At 43.5% G+C, this 19,896-nt stretch overlaps 1 non-coding gene across 1 annotated transcript; it reads right to left on the minus strand.

The window, feature by feature from the left end:
• Positions 1 to 12,156: 12,156 nt before the first annotated feature.
• On the minus strand, positions 12,157 to 12,229 carry trnav-uac (transfer RNA valine (anticodon UAC)). Its single transcript has one exon. It is a non-coding gene; the product is annotated as a tRNA-Val (tRNA).
• Positions 12,230 to 19,896: the final 7,667 nt, after the last annotated feature.

The following is a 19,896-nucleotide window of genomic DNA, read 5'->3' on the forward strand; positions in this document are numbered from 1 at the left end:
GGGCGGGGGAATCGGGCAAAATGCCGGGCGGGGATGTTCACACATTCAGATGTTCACACTTTCACTGCCAATCCGTGTCTGGGTTCCTGCAGAGATCTCAGTTCCTTCCTCCCGGTCTCACTGAACTGATTGTTCCACAGGCTACACAGATGGAAAAATAAAGATGAAATAAACAGATTACACAACAGTGTCAGTAACAGGGGACTGTGGTTAATGCTTCAACAACACTCACAGACATATACCATCAGGAAATCCGCGGATAAGCTGACATTTTATAACATTAAACATTAGCACAAACACTCACCCGATCAGCTCCAGACGCGGGAGGCGGCGGAGAGCGGGGACAGATCGGTCTGTCAGCGAGTTGTATCCCAGGTCCAGCTCTGTCAGTGATGGGTTTGTACTGAGAGCGGAGACGAGATCCTCAACACCAGAATCTGTGAGACCAACCTACATCAGCCTGGAGATGAGAGAGAGTGAGGGTGAAGGACACAGAGAGACAGGAGACGGTACAAATCCCCAGTGTTTATCAGTAACACAATTACTGATCACATTAACGTTCAGTGTCAGACACCCAGTGACTGTAAACACAATCTCCCACAGTCTGGTACTTACTCCAGTTTCTGTATTTTACACCTAGCATTCCTCAGAGCAGCGGACAGCAGTTTCACTCCGGAATCTCCTAGTTCATTAACATTCAAGTCCAGCTCCGTCAGTGATCGGTTTGTACTGAGAGGGGAGACGAAATCCGCGGCACCAGAATCTTTGAGACCGACGCCCCTCAGCCTGGAGATGAGGGAGAGTGAGGGTGAAGGATACAGAGAGACAGGAGACGGTACAAATCCCCAGAGTATATCAATAACACAATTACTGATCACATTAATGTTCAGAGTCAGACACCCAGTGACTGTAAACACAATCTTTCTTTCTTTTTAATTTTTTTATTAATTTTTAAACAAACATAAATGAAACATGAATACAGAGAGTTTGAGAGTATATAGTTAATTGTTTAAATAAACATTCAAATAGATGATAATCAATATACAATAAACTCCCAAACTCATGGTAATTGCGAACAAAGGAAGTAAAAAAAAACAAAAAAAGAGAGAAAAGAATTACGTCATATATGTACAGTAGTGCCAATAACTCCGTACCTCCATCCAAATAATTAAGGATAATAAAAGTGAGCTTTAGGAAAAGACAAATTAACTCATATGAAAATGTTGAATAAATGGTCTCCAAGTTTCTTCAAATTTAACTGAAGGATCAAAGACAACACTTCTAATTTTTTCTAAGCTCAAACAAGAGATAGTTTAAGAAAACCACTGACGTATAGTTGGAGGATTAATTTCTTTCCAATCCAATAAAATAGATCTTCTAGCCATTAATGTAACAAATGCAATCATCCGTCGAGATAAGGGGGATAAACGACTATTATCCACCATTGGTAAACCGAAAATTGCAGTAATAGGATGCGGTTGGAAATTGATATTCGGAACTGTTGAAATAATAGCGAAAATATCTTTCCAGTAACTTTGCAAACAAGGGCAAGACCAAAACATGTGGGTCAATGAAGCAACTTCAGAATGACATCTGTCACAGGTTGGATTAACATAAGAATAAAATCGAGCAATATTATCCTTAGACATATGAGCTCTATGTACAACCTTAAATTGCATTAGGGCATGTTTAGCACAAATAGAAGAAGAATTGAGTAATTGTAAAATTTTCTCCCACTGCTCAGTGGGTATAATACAATGAATTTCTTTTTCCCATTCCTTCTTAATTTTTTCTGATACTTCTGGCTGTATTTTCATGATCATATTATAAGTGATAGCTACTAAACCCTTCTGACAAGGATTCAGAGTTAAAATATTTTCCGTAATATCCGATGGGCATAGTTTCGGAAAAGACTGTAACTCATTATTCAAACAATTTCTAACTTACAAATATCTAAAAAAAATGAGTTTTAGGTAAATTATTTTTATTAGATAACAGTTCAAAGGACAAAATTAATATCTAAAAATATATCACAAAAACATGTTATGCCTTTTGTTTTCCATGAAACAAAGGCTTGGTCCATAAAAGAGGGCCGAAAAAGAAAGTTAGATATTATAGGGCTTGATAAGATGAACATATTCAAGCGAAAACATTTTCGAAATTGAAACCATATTCGCAATGTATGTTTAACTATAGGATTAGTTATTTGTTTATTCAATTTATATAAAGAAAAAGGAAGTGAAAATCCTAAAATTGAAAACAATGAAAAGTCTTGTACAGATTTACATTCCAAATTTACCCATTGTGGACAAGCTGCTATAGTCGATTCTTGTGTCCAAAATATTAAATACCGTATATTAACTGCCCAATTGCAAAATCTCAAGTTTCGCAAAGCCAAACCATCCTCCTTCTTAGGCTTTTGTAAATATGTTTTGCTTAGTCTAGGATTTTTATTCTGCCACAGATAAGAAGATATTTTGGAGACAATAATATCAAAAAAAGATTTCGGAATAAAAATTGGTAATGCTTGAAATAAATATAAGAAATTGGGTAATACCATCATCTTAATAGAATTAATTCGACCAACCAATGACAAAGATAATGGAGACCACCTGGTAACAAGTTGGTTAATTTGGTCAATTAAAGGTAAGAAATTAACACTAAATAAATCTTTATGTTTTTTGGTAATTTTAATACCCAAATAAGTAAAATAATCTGTGACAACTTTAAATGGTAAATGTTTATAAATTGGAACTTGCATATTTAATGGAAATAATTCGCTCTTATTAAAATTCAATTTGTAACCAGAAAAGTTACTAAACTGAGCAAGCAAGAACGAAATAGCAGGAATAGATCTCTCAGGGTCGGATATGTAAGTAACAAATCATCAGCATATAATGATAACTTATACGTCCCTTCCCCACAAGTAATACCCAAAATATTAGGTGATTCACGAATGTCTATAGCTAAAGGTTCCAAAACAATGTCAAATAGTAAAGGACTTAAAGGACAGCCTTGCCTTGTACCACGGAATAGCTGAAAAAAATGAGATTTTTGATTATTGGTAAAGACCGAAGCCAAGGGTTTGTAGTATATTAATTTAATCCATGATATAAATTTCGAACTAAAATTAAAATGCTGCAACGTATTAAATAAATATGGCCATTCAACTCTATCAAATGCTTTTTCAGCATCTAAAGAAATGACACATTCTGGTATTTTGGGTGAAGGAGTATAAATAATATTAATTAATTTTCTAAAGTTAAAAGATGAGTAACGGTTTTTAATAAATCCAGTCTGATCTTCTGAAATAATTCGAGGTAATATATTTTCTAATCTAGTGGCCAAAATTTTACTAAAAATCTTAAAATCCGTATTCAGCAAGGATATAAGCCGATAGGATGCACATTCAGTGGGGTCTTTATCATTTTTATGAATTAAAGAAATAGTGGCTTCATAAAAAGATTGTGGCAACTTACCATAGTTAACGCATCTTTAAAAGTTTTACAAAGCCAAGGAGAAAGTATAGAGGAAAAGGATTTTAAAAATTCTACATTATAACCATCCGGACCAGGAGCTTTACCGGAATTCATTGAAAAAGTAGTCATTTTTATTTCAGTTTCCGTAATAGGTGCATCTAGGAATACACTATCCTCTGTTGTTAATTTTGGGATATTCAATTTTCTTAAAAATTCATCTATTATGGAAGAATCCTCAACAAATTCTGATTTATATAAATAAATATAAAAATCTTGAAAGGCTCTATTTATCTCTTTATGGTCGATCGTCAGAGTGCCATCTTGTTTACGAATCCTAGTAATCTGTCGTTTAACCGAAGCAGTTTTCAATTGATTAGCCAATAATTTGCCAGACTTATCTCCGTGTACATAAAACTGGTTTCTAGATTTAATTAACAGATTTTCAATCGAAGAGGATAATAACTAACTATGCTCCATTTAAAGCTCCACTCTTTCTTTATAAAGTTCTTTGCTGGGGGTCACTGAATAAATCTTATCAATTGCTTTAATTTTATCAACCAATGTTGATATTTCAAGATTAGTTCGTTTTCTAACTCCAGCAGAGTATGAAATGATCTGTCCACGAATAAATGCATTAAAAGTGTCCCATAAAGTTCCACTAGAGATCTCTGCAGTAGAATTTGTTGAGAAACACAAATCAATTTGTTGTTTAATAAAATTAAGAAAGTCTGAGTCCTGCGATAAAATGGAGTTGAACATCCAAGATTTAGCGTTAGAAGATGAATCCATTGTCTTAATAGATAGCTTCAAAGGGGCATGGTCAGAAATGGCAATCGAATCATATTTACAATCAATAACATCTGTAAGTAAACGATGATCAATAAAGAAGTAGTCAATTCTTGAATAATTATAATAAACATGAGAAAAGTATGAAAATCCTTTGTTATTGGGGTGTAAAAAACGCCAAATTTCGGAAATTGCAGAATCAATTATAAAGGAATTAATAAGAGAGGCCGATTTATTCGGAAGAGGTTGGGTGGGCTTAGATCTATCTATCGAAGTGTTTAAGCAGCAGTTAAAATCCCCACCCATCATCAGCATGTACTGATTCAAATTAGGAAAGGATGTAAATAGACACTTAAAAATTCAGGACAATCAGTGTTTGGAGCATTAACATTAACTAGAACAACTTTTTGATTAAAAAGTAAACCAGTAATAAGCAAAAATCTACCTTGTGGGTCCGAAATTGTTTCATAGTGTATAATGGAGGTTGAAGAATCTATAAAAATGGAAACGCCTCTTACTTTGGCTTGGGAATTCGAGTGATACTGTTTACCCTTCCAAAACCTAAAAAAAACGTTGACGATCCACCTTCCTCACATGAGTCTCTTGTACAAAGACAATATTAGCATTCATTCTGTAGAATACTTTGAATATTTTTTCCGTTTGATTGGATGATTTAAACCATTAGTATTCCCAGAAACAAAATTAATAATCTTATCCATATTGCCAATATGTATTACAATTAACACATAAGGTTAAAAAAATGATGAACTCATGAATCCGGAAGAGGGAAGTAAGTTCAAGGAGGAACCGGAAGTTCTGACACTGCAAACATTTTTGTAGTTTCGAGTCAGCCCATGAAGTATAACTAAGAGTGAATCAAGCAAAAAGTCCCGTCCCCCTACAGCTCCTGCCCCTGCTCCTCCTTCTCTTTGAGTTTGGGTGAGTTGGTGCTTCTTGGCCACCTCCATCTATTTTTTAAAACATCCTATCATGCTCAAAATCCGATTTAGGGTCCCCATTCCCGTTAGCTACTACGTCCCTCCAAGTCTGAATCAGGGGGATCTTAAATCTGCCCCATAGGGCCAGCCTCCTTGAGACCAACCGTAGAGATCACTGCTAAAGGTTACAGCCTACCGGTTATCCCCAGTTCCTCTTACTACGGTGTCCGCTGGCGACCATGGGGGCACCAGAGGTTTATTACCTTCTGCCGGGTCTTTTTCACAGTCTTCATTTTCGGTCTTCTTTCTTGCTTTCAAGGTCTTTCCTGGCGTTCCCAGCCGTCGAGGTTTCGCCGCAGGAGCAGCAGAAGTCGCTCGACTGCTGGCACTTCCAGTTTTATGCAAAAGAGAGTAGCTATACCGAGCGTTCGTATTATGCCACACGGAATCTTACCGAGAGCGCTCACCAGTGTGTTTCCTCTGTCTTTCCACGGATCTTTGAGTTCGGTTATGGAATTGATCGGAGCTACCTTGGTACCAATACGAGCACCCCTTGCCGTCCCCCTTTCGGCTATGACTCAGGGCACCAGTCTCCCCCTTTCAGCTAGAAGACAGATTTCCCTTCCCAACTTGGTCGGCGCCTTTTAGTCTTGCTTTTCCTTTTCTGCTTCGGGTTCCTTTTCTGGATCCCGCTCTTCCAGCCTCCCCCTTTCAGCCAGGAGACTAAATTGAGGATCCCACCCACGTCGCCAATCTGTTGCAGATAAATCTCTGGAGCAGCAGAGAGAACAAATCAGGCAGACTCAGAGAAATGTTTCAGACTAAAGGACTTTATTATACATGATATCACAGAGAGCCTCTGCACCTGAGAGTGGTGTGTAGGGGCTTTGCTTAGCTTGTAGACACGCTTCATTATATAGACACAGAGTATGTAACTAAAAACATTTAACAAGAACATTGCTTGACTTTGAACGTAGACCTAGATCACAATATTTTGGCTGCATTCCACCCGGCGCTGCAAGTTACCCAGGCTGCAAGCCTTCCATTCTCCACGCCACCGATGTTGTCCAAACGAAGGGCACTAGGACGCAAGCAGCTTGGCACCGGTGTCGTCACAGAGCAATGTGTTGTTAAGTGCCTTGCTCAAGGACACAAACATGCTGCCTCAGCTGAGGCTCGAACCAGTGACCTTCAGGTTGCTAGTCCGATGCCTTGTCCACTAGGCCACGCGGGATCACTAAATTATTATTATTATTATTATTATTATTATTATTATTATTATTATTATTATTATTAGCTGCAATTACGCTGTATTAAGTGCGAAGACACGTTTTTGCAATCAGGGGAATTTTAAATGTTTCGGTTGAAATAATTTACTAACGTGCCACAACTGAATTAAAACGAAACACGTCAATAAATGTATTTTCAGCTGTACTAAGCAAATGACAGGCTCTTCCCTATTGTATGCCTCAATGTACCTGGGTTGAGGGGTTGAACGGCTTTAAGTTGCTCGGCATAAACATCACCGGGGAACTCACGTGGTCTGTACATACCGGCTGTGCGCCTCTTTCACCTCAGACGGTTGGAGAAATTTGGCGTGGGCCCCAGATCCTAAGAACTTTCATTAGAGGCACATTTGAGAGCATCCAGACTGGCTGCATCACTGGCACTTTTGGGAACTGTACTTCCCTCAATCGCAGGACACTGCAGAGAGCTCTGCGGACAGTCCAGCACATGTGTAGATGTGTACTTCTCACTATTTAGGACACTTACAGAGACAAGTGTGTATAAAGCGTCCGAAAGACCATTCCAGACCCGAGTCAACCCAATCACAAACTGATCCAGCTTCTACCATCCGGGAAACGGTACAGCAGCATAAAAGCCAGGACGAACGGGCTCCAGGACAGCTTCTTCCACCAGGACATCTGACTGTTAGTTTACGCTAACACAACTGTATATCTATGTTATATTAACTATAGAGTTGTACATATATTTATTATAACTTACTATAAGGTTGCGCATTGTACATTTAGACTGAGATATAACGTAAGGATTGTTGCTCCTTGTGTATGTGAAGAGTGTAATAAAGTTAAGTCAGTCTAATAAAGAATATTTAATTTTATACCTCTGTTTGAAAATGCTTGATTCATGGGAAATTTGTCATATTTTACAATGTAGTTGTGTTTGGATATAAAGTAGTTAAAACTGGACCAGGAGATTTGCACACCTGCCCACCGCTCATTGCACAACTGAAAATACTCACAAGTTCTCGGGTTTAAACTGCACGGGATCAATACTTTTAACTCAGCACGATCAGAGTGTCTGAGTTCCCTACAAAAGATAGTTCCATTCTCCTGTGGTTGGGGCATATCGCCCGAGGCCTTCCTTACCCATGCCCAGGAATTCTGGTAACCATGCCAGCCAAGGAAATTAGAACTGGAATATGAAAACAAACGTGTGAATCATAAGCAGGGGTTGCAAGTGATCGGAAAGAAACTCATAGCAATAAAACACAAATGGTTGAAGAGCTGACGAGGTGGCCGCAAAGTTAAGGCGATGAACTGCTAATCCGTTGTGTTTTGCACGCGTGGGTTCGAATCCAATCCTAGTCGAGGCAGGTTTATCTGGGGGATGAAATATTGAAGTTATCACTTATTAGAATTCCGAGCCTTCACCTTTTGTCACATAGAGTGTTTGGCTGGGAATCATGAAAATCAACGTTTTTCTATTAACGTTTGTTAATAATTTGGCCATAATACCAGACGATATAGATGCAGAATTCAGCCATTCCGTCCGTTCCATCATGGCTGATATATTTTCTCTCAATGCCATTCTCCTGCCTTCTCGCCGTCACCTCTGACACGCCTCATAATCAAATACTTGTCTATCTCCGCTTAAGAATAGGATTCGAGAGGTAATGTTACAGCTTTATAAGACCCTGGTCTGACCCCACTTGGAGTTCTGTACACAGTTCTGGTCACCTCACTACACGAAGGATGCTGAAACTATTGAAAGGGTGCAGAGGAGATTTAGAAGGACGTTGCCTGAATGGGAGTGTATGCCTTATGAGAATAGGTTGAGTGAACTCGGCAATTTCTCCTTGGAGCGATGGAGCATGACAGGTGACCTGATAGAGGTGTATAAGAGGATGAGAGGCATTGATCATATGGATAGTCAGAGCCTCTTTTCCAGGGCTGAAATGGCGAGCACGACAGGGCACAGTTTTCAGGTGCTTGGGAGTAGGTACAGAGGAGATGTCAGGTTTAGGGTTTTTTTTTTTCGCAGAGAGTGGTGAGTACGTGGAATGGGTTGCCGGCGACGATGGTGGGGGTGGATATAAAAGGATATTTTAACAGCCTCCTGGACAGGTACTTGAAGCTTAGAAAAATAGAGGGCTATATATAGCCACAGGTAATTTCTAAATTATACACATGTTCGGCTCAATTGTGTGGGCCGATGGGCCTGTATAATGCTGTAGGATTTCTATGTTTCTAAAATATTACCAACTGAGTTGACTCCACAGATATCCCCGCAATGAAATCCACATATCGATAGCCTTCTGGTGACACAACTTCCTCCTCATCCCTGTCCTAAAGGGCGTCTCAATATTCTGAGGTTGAGCTCTGTTGACTCTAAACTCACCCACAATTGGAATCGTCCTTTCCATGTCCAGTCTACCTGGGCCTTTCAGTATTTGATATTTTTCAAAGAAAACCCTAACTCCTTCTTCTAATCTCCAACGAGTACAGGGACAGAGTCATAAAACGATCCTCATACATTAAAGCTTTCGTTCCGGGATCATTCTCGTCACCGTCCTCTGGACCCTTTCCAATGTCAGGGCATCAGTTCTTAAATAAGGGACACAGACTGTTCATCTTGTTCCCGGCGCGGTCTGACCAATGCATTATAGAGACTCAACATTACAGCCTCACTCTTGTACTCTGGTTCTCTCCAAATGAATGTTGGCATTACATTTGTCGTCCTTACTACCAACTCAGCCTGTGTTTACCCTTTCGGCAATCCTTTCAGCCTCCCAGTTGTCTTTGTGCCTTCGATATTTGAATTTATTTCCCATTTATAATCTTGTCTACGCCTTCAACAAAGTGTACACTCGGACCTTCTTATCCGCGGATTCCGCATGCGCGGATTCAACCAACCGTGGATCAAGAAAACCCTGAAGTTCTCTCTCCAGCACTCGTTGTTTGAGCATGTACAGACTATTTTTCTTGTCATTATTCCCTAAGCAATGCAGTATACCAACTATTTACATTGTATTAGGTATGAAAAGTAATCTAGAGAGGATTTCAAAGTACAGGCAGTTCCTGGGTTATGAGGGAGTTCCGTTCTTGAGACCGTTTTTTAAAACGGATTTGAAGTCGGAACAGGCATATCGGTTTATTTAGCGTCAGTTAGTCAAACGTTTGTTTTAGTATATAATACATATTTTACCTTTCTATGCATATAGAACACCTAAGAAATGTTCTATTTTAAATTCATCAGTCCGTAGGACTTGATTGCAAAATGCATCAGGCTTGTTTAGATGTTCCTTTTGAAACGTCTGACGCTGAATTTTGTGGTGAGGACGCAGGAAAAGTTTTCTTCTGATGACTCTTCCATGACGGTTATATTTGTGCAGGTGTCGCTGCAGAGTAGAACAGTACACCACCACTCCAGAGGCTGCTCCATCTTCCTGAAGGTCTCTTGTAGTCAAACGGGGGTTTTGTTTTGCCTTTGTAGCAATCCTACGAGCAGTTCTCTCGGAAAGTTTTCTTGGTCTTCCAGACCGCTCCTGTTAACTGACATTTATTAATTACATTACGAACTGAGGAAACGGCTACCTGAAAACTCTTTGCTATCTTCTTATAGCCTTCTCTTGTTTTGGGGCATCATTTATTTATTTTCTTATCAGCTGCCAGGAGGAGCCCATGGCTGCTGATTGTTGGGACAAGGTTTGAGGAGTCTGGGTATTTATGAAGCTTTGAAATTTCCATCCCCTGGCCTTTCCTAACGACGACAGTAAACACGCCAGAGCCCTCACAAGCTCATAAAGGTCTGAGACACTGGTAAAGGTTATCTGAGACCTCAAATCTCTTGGGGTGCCCAAGCTTTTGCTTGGTGCTCGTTTTATTTTCTTTCACTCTAAAATTGTTCAAAACAAAAATAATACACTAATCTTGCTTAAAATGCAGAAAAAGAATGTTTCATCTTTCACTTTATGACTTTGGAGATGAGTTCAGCTTCTACTCACTGAACTATTCACAGTAACAGAATCTTTGTCCAGGGCTGCCCGAACATTTGCGTGCCACTGTACATGAGGCGGTGGAAAAGCGGCACAAGATCCGGACTGAAGAAGCACAAAACGCCAAATGTTGCCATGGAAGTTTACATGCAAACTCGCGACTGCTGAGCAGGGCAAATTACCACTGTCAATATACCATCCATCTGTTCCTTAATGTCCAATGGCGAGGTGTTATTTTTCAACTGTACTCCACTGATATCCCTGGATACATTTTCATTGGTCACTTTTCAGTGGCATACATTTCAAACATTTCACATCCACTGTGGGGATCCTGGAGTAAAGCATCACTGGTCATTACATTGCCGAAAAGTTAAACAATATAATTGTGGCCGGTTTGATCAGAATGACCGGCCGTAAGGTTTTAATAAGGTGATAGAGTTAAGAGTGTAACCGGGGAAAGATCGGGAGTTATTTCGGTGTAATTCTAAACGTTGAATCAGGGGCAGAGCGTATTCCGAGATAAGTATTAATTGCTGATGTTCACATTGCGGAAGAAGCTCCACGGCCAGTTACTGACCCTTATGCAGGCGCGGGATATTTCGCCCAAATTTTAATTTTACATGGAGTCACAACAAATTCGATATATTGAAAAGGATCGTGATCCCAACTCTATAGCGATATGCGATCTCCCACCGTCACCTCGTTTCAAAACTAAACAGTACCCAGTTTTCCTGTTCTACATTACCGTCATTACACAGGAAGGTTTTAACCATACTTTTCCACATTCCTGCAGAACCACGATGTCAGCGTTGAGATCAGTCCTTTCTCCCTGGTCCTTTAACAGGAATGGAATGTGCGACACCAATGGTAAGATAGTTGGCTTCTGTCTGCGCAGCAATATCATCGGAAGATCGCTGGTTCGAGACCAGAAAATATTAGGTGTTGATGTTACCAACTGTTTCCACCGGCGTTTAAACTGTACGAAGCACACATATTTGCGCGGCTGACGTGGGGTGGCTGTGGTGCTGATCGCGACAGAGAAAACAAAGAGAAGCAGAGAGATTGAATGCGTGTGTGTGTGTGTGTGTGTGTGTGTGTGAGAGAGAGAGAGAGAGAGAGAGAGAGAGAGAGAGAGAGAGAGAGAGAGAGAGAGAGAGAGAGAGAGAGAGAGAGAGGAGAGAGAGAGAGAGAGAGAGAGAGAGACGGAAAAGGTGGAACCTAGAAGACTCTGGCGGAGAAATTGAACAGAGAGTCTGTATGGTGGGACTAGGAAGGAGTGGAACACAGGAGGAGGAAAAAGAAAGCGATTTAACATTTTAAAGTAGGTTTGAAATTTTGCAGCACACGGTTATTCTTCCTGATGTTTGTCTGAATGGGAACATTTCAGATGCGAGCTCCGTTGAAACCACAATGCATCCTCATGCGACAATACATGGCAATAGGTTTGAAGGCTGATTCTCCCGTGTTCGTTGCAGTGTACGTTATCTACGAACCTCCTTAGGTTTAAATCCGTTTATGTTCTCCTGGAAATTATATATAATTTCTATTAATTCTTCTTTCTTTAATTTACCTTTGTCAGGTTTGAAATAAAATGCGCTATTGCGAGAAACGCGAATGTTCATTATATTTACACCTGGATGCCCATGACAGTAAACTTGAACACAAACTGAAAAGTTGTGTCTCAAGTTCATTTGAAGCACTGAAGCCCAAACAATGTTTCTGCCCGGGATGGAACTGGGGACCTTTCGCGTGTAAAGCGAATGTGATAACCATTACACCACAGAAACCGTGTGAATCGCTCAATGCTTTGCGCTCCTGAGCAATGACCCGAGGCTGCCCCTCCCCGCCCTGCTCTGAAGCACAGCAATAAGTACAAAACATTGCCCACCGTCCCTTTCCGTTTTCAGTACCAAGTATTAAATAGTTTGGACTTTATTCCCTGGAATATGGGTATAGGTAGAGTGTTACAAGGACGTGGCGGTGGAACGAACCCAAGTGCTGAACACGGGCGTGGAATGGGTGCCAAGGGAGTGTTTACCCGGAGTCTTGGTTTTAGTAGAGAATTCAGGAACGATGCCAGACTTAGAACTGATAGTCCTAAGAACCATGGCACGACCAACGAACTGGCACCTTCTAGTTGTGGTCACAGGATTCTTATACTACTTTGGTTGTTGGAATGCAGGTGTTCGTAGTTATTGGAACCTGGGAATGATTGGGAACTAAACGAGGTGATTGAGGCATAATTCCTGAGGAACATAGCCAGGTAGGCGATTGTCAGAAGGGATCGAGACAGTATCCCCCCCCCCCCCCCCCCCCCCCAACAGCAGACTCCCGGCGATCCTCCAGGCCTGTCTGGATGGTCCCGATGAAAGTCCTGGATGAGGGAACGGTGGAAGATGAAGGAGCGGGGGACCCAGGAACACTCTTCAGGACCGTACCCCTCCCAGTCCACCAGGTATTGGAGACCCCAGCCCCGACCGCACACATCCAGTAGTCTTCGGACGGTGAATGCCGGATGGTTGTCGATGAGACGGGCAGGTGGGGGAGTCTCAGCTGGGGGACACAAGGAGCTGACGGAGACTGGCTATAACTGAGACACATGAAAAGTTGGGTGAATGCGCATGGACCTTGGCAGCATTAGGCGGACCGCTGTGGGATTCCCAATCATTCCCAGGTTCGAAGGTTGATAATCCTTTCAACCTTGAATGGTCCCAGGAAGCGAGGGGCGAGTTTCCTATGTTCGTTTTTGAGCGGGATGTCTTTGGAGGAAAGCCACACCCTATGCCCAGGTTGGTACTCCGGTGCCGGAGTCCGGTGTCAGTCGGCTCTCTTCGTATTTCCATTTGTTGATCTGAGTAGGGCCGTGCGTGTTTCCTCTCAAATCTTACGGCACCGATCAATATGGTCCCGAATTGACGGTATCGCAATCTCCCCTTCTTGCGCGGGGAACAGCGGGGTTGGTACCCATGGGAGAACTCGAACGGAGACCCCCCAATGGCCGAGCTCACCAGGGAGTTGTGGGCGTACTCAACCCACGGGAGGTGGTCGCTCCAGGTCGACGGGTTGTTTGCTGTTACACAACGTAACGTCGCCTCCAGGTCTTGGTTGACCCGTTCCGTCTGCCCGTTCGTCTGGCGGTGGAAGCCGGATGACAGGCTGGCCGATGCACCTAAGACTCGACAGAAAGCCTTCCATAGCTGCGAGACGAACCGGGGACCTCGATCTGATACTATGGCATTCTCCGTCTTCCGTGGAGGCGGAAGTCGTGGAGGACGAGAAGATCTGCGGTTTCTTGAGAGGAAGTGAGTTTAGGGAGAGCCACAAAGTGCACCGCCTTGGTGAATAGGTCTACCACGGTGAGAGCAGTGGGTTTTCCGCGGGAAGGGGTAGACCGGTGACGAGGTCTAGGGCGATGTGTGACCAGCGACGACCAGGTGAGGTAGAGGACGAAGAAGACCCACAGGCGGTAGATGAGAGTCCTTTCCCCGGGCACAGATGGAACAAGCCGAGACATAAGAACGGGTGTCCCCTCCGTGGACGGCCACCAAAAGTGCTTCCTCAGGAGAACCAGGGTCCGATCACTCCCGGGGTGGCAGGTGAACCTGGATGTGCGCCCCCATTGGAGAACCTGAGGCCTGACGGAGATCGCACGTACAGGCGATAGCCGGGTGCATTCCCTGGGGCGGATTCGTCCCGCTAGGCTTTGTTTACCTTAGCCTCGATCTCCCAAGTGAGGGCGACCTCCTCGCAGGATCGTCTCGGGAATGGAGGTGTCATCCTTGGAGTCATGCTAGCGGGATAGCGCGTACGGCTTCCCGTTCTTGGATCCTGGACAGTACGTGAGGTTAAACTTGAACCGTCCAAAAAAAAACAATGCCCAACGGGCCTGGCGGGAGTTCAATCATTTGGCGGTCTGAATATACCCCAGGGTCTTATGATCAGACACACTCGCAGAATAAAGAAATCAGGGACCATAACTGTCCTCGACCCCGTCACTCGCGGAAATAAAAACAGGGACGATAATAGTCCTCGACCCGTTACTGGCAGAAAAGAACAGCGACCTCAGTCTGGAGCGGGCCAGGTGGATTGGAAAGGGGCACCAGCATGACTGACGGAAAATCCACAATGGCTGGTGTTTGTTGGGGGCAATTGGAAAGGTGCATCCCAAAGAAGAATAAATATTCGAAAGGGAGGATGAGGCAACCATGGCTGACAGTGGAAAGTAAAGACAGCATAAAGGCAAAAGTGAGGGCTTAGAAGGAAGCATTAGAGGGAAGCCGGGGGTTTGGGGCCCTTTCAAAAATGGCTAACACTGGAGAAAATACCTTTTTTCAGACATATGAAGATTAAAAGGGATGCGAAAGTGGGTATCAGAAACCTGGAAATGACGCGGAAGAAGCAGTAATGGGGGAAAAAGAAAAGGGACGAACTGAATGAATATTTTGCGCCAGACTGCTCTGTGAAAGACACCAGCATAATGGCAGCGAGAAACACGTGTCAGAGGGCATCAGTGAGAGTGGATGCTGTGACCTGGAGAAGGTGCCTGTGAAGCTGAAAGGTCTGAAGTTAGATGTCATCGGGACCAGTTGGACTTCACCCCAGGGTTCTGAAAGTGGTAACTGAAGAGATTCTGTAGGCACTCCTTCACGTATCATTATATGCACAACAGCGCCATAGCAAAGAAAGCCCAGCAGCGTCTCTACTTTCTGCGAAGGCTGAGGAAAGTCCATCTCCCACCCCCCATCCTCATCACATTCTACAGGGGTTGTATTGAGAGCATCCTGAGCAGCTGCATCACTGCATGGTTCGGAAATTGCACCATCTCGGATTGCAAGACCCTGCAGCGGATAGTGAGGTCAGCTGAGAAGATCATCGGGGTCACTCTTCCCGCCATCATGGACATTTACACTACACGCTGCATCCGCAAAGCAAACAGCATTATGAAGGACACCATGCACCCCTCATACAATCTCTTCTCCCTCCTGCCTTCAGGGAAAAAGGTACCGGAGCATTCGGGCTCTCACGACCAGACAATGTAACAGTTTCCTCCCCCATGCTATCAGTCTCCTCAATACCCAGAACCTGGACTGACATCTTACTGCCCTATTGCTTATTTATTATTTATTGTAATGCCTGTACTGTTTTGTGTACTTCATGCAGTCCTGTGTAGGTCTGTAATCTACTTTAGTTTCTCTGTGGGTTTTTTTCTGTGTTGCTTTTTACGTGGTTCAGTCTCGGTTTTGTACTGTATCATGTAACACCATGGTCCTGAAAAGAAACGTTGTCTCATTTTTACTATGTACTGCCCCAGTCGTTATGGTCGAAATGACAATAAAAGTGACTTGACTTGATATTCTGGAATAGATCCTGATGGTTGGAAAATTGCGATGTGTCACTTCACTCCGAAAGAAGGAAGTTAGGCTGAAGAAAGGAGAATATAAGAAAGATAGTCTGACTTTAACGTGTTAAATAATTAAAAAGATTCAAAGTACATTGAAGATCAAAGACAGTTGAGGAGAAAGAGAGAAGATTTGTCAAATAGATCAGCGTGTGGTATGGTGATGCACCTTGGAATAAAGGATAAAAAAGTCTCTGAAAGGGGATGGTTTTCAGAAATCAGAGGTCAAAGAGACCTTGTGCAATATTCCCTAAATGTTTACTTCCAGGCTGAGTCAGCGGTAAAGGAAGGCAAATGCAATTTTAACATTCGGTTCAGGAGGAGTAGAATATAAAACAACAATGTAATGTTGACATATGTCCGTCATTATAAACCTGATTCTGATCCTGACCTTTATCCCCAACAGTTGAAATCTCCTTCATTTACGAGACTGACGCCAGTGTTATCCCTCCACCCTCCCGTTCTGACCTAACGGTGTTGAAACAAATTCCAAAGCTGTCCAATTTTTCTATTTGTATCGGAATGATGAATCACCTTTTCCGTTACTAGAAATAAATCAAGTACAACCCTCGCTTCAGGTGCAGTGCTACGGTGGGCGCTGGGTATTGATGGAGCTGCAATGGCCGAGTGGTTAAGGCGTTGGACTTGAAATCCAATGGGGATTCCCCGCGAAGGCTCGAACCCTGCTCGCAGCGCTCACACTATAGGCACCAGGGAATAGAAACCTCGCTGCCAATAAAAAATTAACACCCTGGCTGCTGACAACTACGTACCAGCCGGCAGATTTTTAGATTTTTACACCCATTGGGCAAATGTCATTTCTATTACAACTCTGATCAATCCCCTTTGGGCAGCTTAAACTCTCTGTAGTTTGGATCTATGTAAAACTAAAAGAATCAAATACAGAGAACGGATATTTCAGCGTCAGTGTAAAGAAGTGGACTTCGTCCTTTCGCATTAGTGGGTAACACGGTCTCTGAACGTGAAAAGCTTTCGCCGTTTCATATCACTCACTGTACAGACTCCCCATTGTTCTCTTGTCTACCGAGCGACCCCGCCTATTGCCATGGGCAAATCGGTTCGCTGACCTTCCGTCAAATCAACCTCGCCAATTGTCACTGACGCGGTGTCATGGTCCGACATCAACCAATCTCGTCAAACGGCGTGCAACCTACCTCGCTCCCATTCGTGTATTCAGATGTCAATCCAATATGTTATCCAATTGCGGAAAGGGTTTTACCCAAGAGCTGTTCCCTCCCACAGATTCTGACTGCTTCTGTCTCCCCAAAGTCCCGTCAATACTGAGCAAAACTCAGAACAATGTCCCATTATATAACATTCATATCCATATGCTTCTGATCGAAGCTGGGGGCGCTGTCAGGGCGTCGAAATAAAGGCGGGCGACAGAAGTTTATCTCCTCTCACCTGGGGAGACGGTAGAAGATTTGCTGGAGGACACCGGCCGACCTTTGTCCGGCAACTACTGTATGGTTGGGGTGGGGGAGGATTGAGAAAAAGTCTGGGCAGCCTGATCTTATTGAATGCCGGGGCTGGCTGAAGAGGACCAGAGACTTGCCCTTCTTTCTGTTGTCTGTCTGTTTAAAGAAAATGAATAAACAGCCTTTCTTGGGCCAGCATGCTCCCCCGTGGATATAATAGTTCGCAATCTATGTCATCAGTTTGCCTGAGGAATCATTTCCAAGTCTGAAACTGACACAAGATTTATATCTACCGTTTGTTAATGATGCAGAATTGTACAGTTTATGTTCTGCGTACTGTCTGTCTTTTCGAGCCTGCAATGACGTTGCAAGTGTTTCATTGTACCTGTCCCTCACCGTCCCTGTGCACACGGCAATAAACCCGACTGGACCTGACAATACTCACTGAGATTTGAGCAGTGATGACCCCGGGCAGATGAGTCAAGCTGATGTAGGCAAACTGAGTGAGTAGGACCAGAGTCCAATATGGGAAATGTATGTTCACCCTCTTCTACAGAGAGACAGCATCTCTGAGTGGATTGAGGTGCAGTGAGGAGTGAAGAAGATCAAATCTACATCGTATCGATTGCAAGTTATTGTCTGTAAGACCTCGCACAGTTATTTCCAGCTTTATTGAGACTGCACCTGCGATATTTTTCTCAAAGTCATGTTCTCCTTGTCTAACAAGTATCATACAGAACAAATACCGAATCGCTGCAGGAACAGTGGACAGCGGGTCAGGCAGCATTTGCGGGCGGAGAGAGATAGTACACATTTCCGATCCACACACTGACGCTGAGCTAAACGTGGAGAGCAGATGACCAGTATGGGGAGTTAAGAAATGGGCAAGAGTTGGGCGGGTGCAAGTGAGGATGTGTGGTAGTCAGCTCGATATGGGCGACTTTTGGTATCACACCGCAAATATGCAGATTTTTCAGAGCGAAAAGAGCAGGAAGTCCTTCTCGGAGTTAGAGAGGCTACAGAAGGTTGGTGAATGGGCAAAGAAGTGGCAGATTGAATGCAGTGCATGGAAATATTTCGTCACACACTTTGATATCAGCAATGAAGAAGCAGAATTTCTAAGAGGAGAGAAAATGCTAACAAGAAGACTGAGACGCTGAGCCTCGGGAGACCGTGTACAGGCCTCCCATTGTGACGTACACACCGGCACCATAATGACCAAAGGTTAATTTGCAGGTTGAGTCTGTGATGAGGAAGGCAAGTGCGATGCTCGCATTCATTTCAAGAGGACTGGAATATAAAGCAAGGATGTGATTCAGAGACTTTATAAAGAACTGGCGAGGCCTCGCTTGGAGTAATGTGAGCAGGTTTAGTTCCCTTACCTGAGAGTGTATGGCTGAAGCTGGAGAGGGTTTAAAGGAGATTCAAAGGAATGATGCTGGGATTGAATGGCTAGTGATATGAAGAGCGTTTGATGGCGCCGGGCCTGCATTCACTGGATGCGCGGGACCTCATTGGAAGCTATCGAATGGTGAAAGGCCTTGACAGGGCGGATGTTGAGAGGATGTTTCCTATGGTGGGAGAATCTAAGACCAAAGGACGCAGCCGCGAGATAGAGGAGCATCCTTTTAGAAGAGAGATGAGGAGTGGGTTGTTCAGCCAGCGAGTGGCGAATCTGTCGGATTCGTTGCCACAGGCCCCTGTGGAGTCCGAGTCTCTTTGTATATTTGTCAGAGATCGATAGATTCTTGATTGATCAGGGCATGAAATTATACCAGTAGAAAGCAGGAGAATGGGGCTGAGAGGAAATGTCGAAGCAAACCCGATGGGCCAAAAGGCCTAATTCTTTCCTATACTTTGTGGTCTTACGTTGCTGAATCAGGCGGATGCAGGTGAAGCACAGACAGGAATGGGGTTGTTGTGGCAGCAAGTTAATACACACGATAATTCAAAATAAACACATTATCTAGTTCGCCTACCAGCCCCAACTCGGTGTTGAGGATGCCATCGTCTACTTACTGAACCGTGTCTACGCCCATCTGGACAAGCCGGCGAGCACGGTGAGGAAGGGTCATGTTTTTTGACTTCTCCAGTGCGTTCAACACCATCCGCCCTGCTCTACTGGGTGAGAATCTGACAGTGATGCAGCTGGATGCTTCCTTGGTGTCATGGATTATTCATTACCTGACTGGCAGACCACAGTTCGTCCACTTGCAACACTGTTTGTCAGACAGAATGGTCAGCAGCACTAGGGCTCCACAGGTGACTGTCCTGCCTCCCTTTCTCTTCACCATCTACACCTCGGCCTTCAACTACAACACAGAGTCTTGCCATCTTCAGAAGTTTTCTGATGACTCTGCCATAGTTGGATGCATCATCAAGGGAGATGAGGTTGAGTACAGGGCTACGGTGGGAAACTTTGTCACATGGTGTCAGCTGAATCATTTGCAGCTTCATGTGAAAAAGACTAAGGAGCTGGTGGTGGACCAGAGGAGGGCTAAGGCACCGGTGACCTCTGTTTCCACCCAAGGGGTCAGTGTGGACATGATGGAGGATTGCAAATACCTGGGGATACGAAATGACAACAGACTGGACTGGTCAAAGAACACTGAGGCTG

Source organism: Hemitrygon akajei, unplaced genomic scaffold (assembly GCF_048418815.1).
Source record: "Hemitrygon akajei unplaced genomic scaffold, sHemAka1.3 Scf000199, whole genome shotgun sequence".
Lineage (NCBI taxonomy): Eukaryota > Metazoa > Chordata > Chondrichthyes > Myliobatiformes > Dasyatidae > Hemitrygon > Hemitrygon akajei.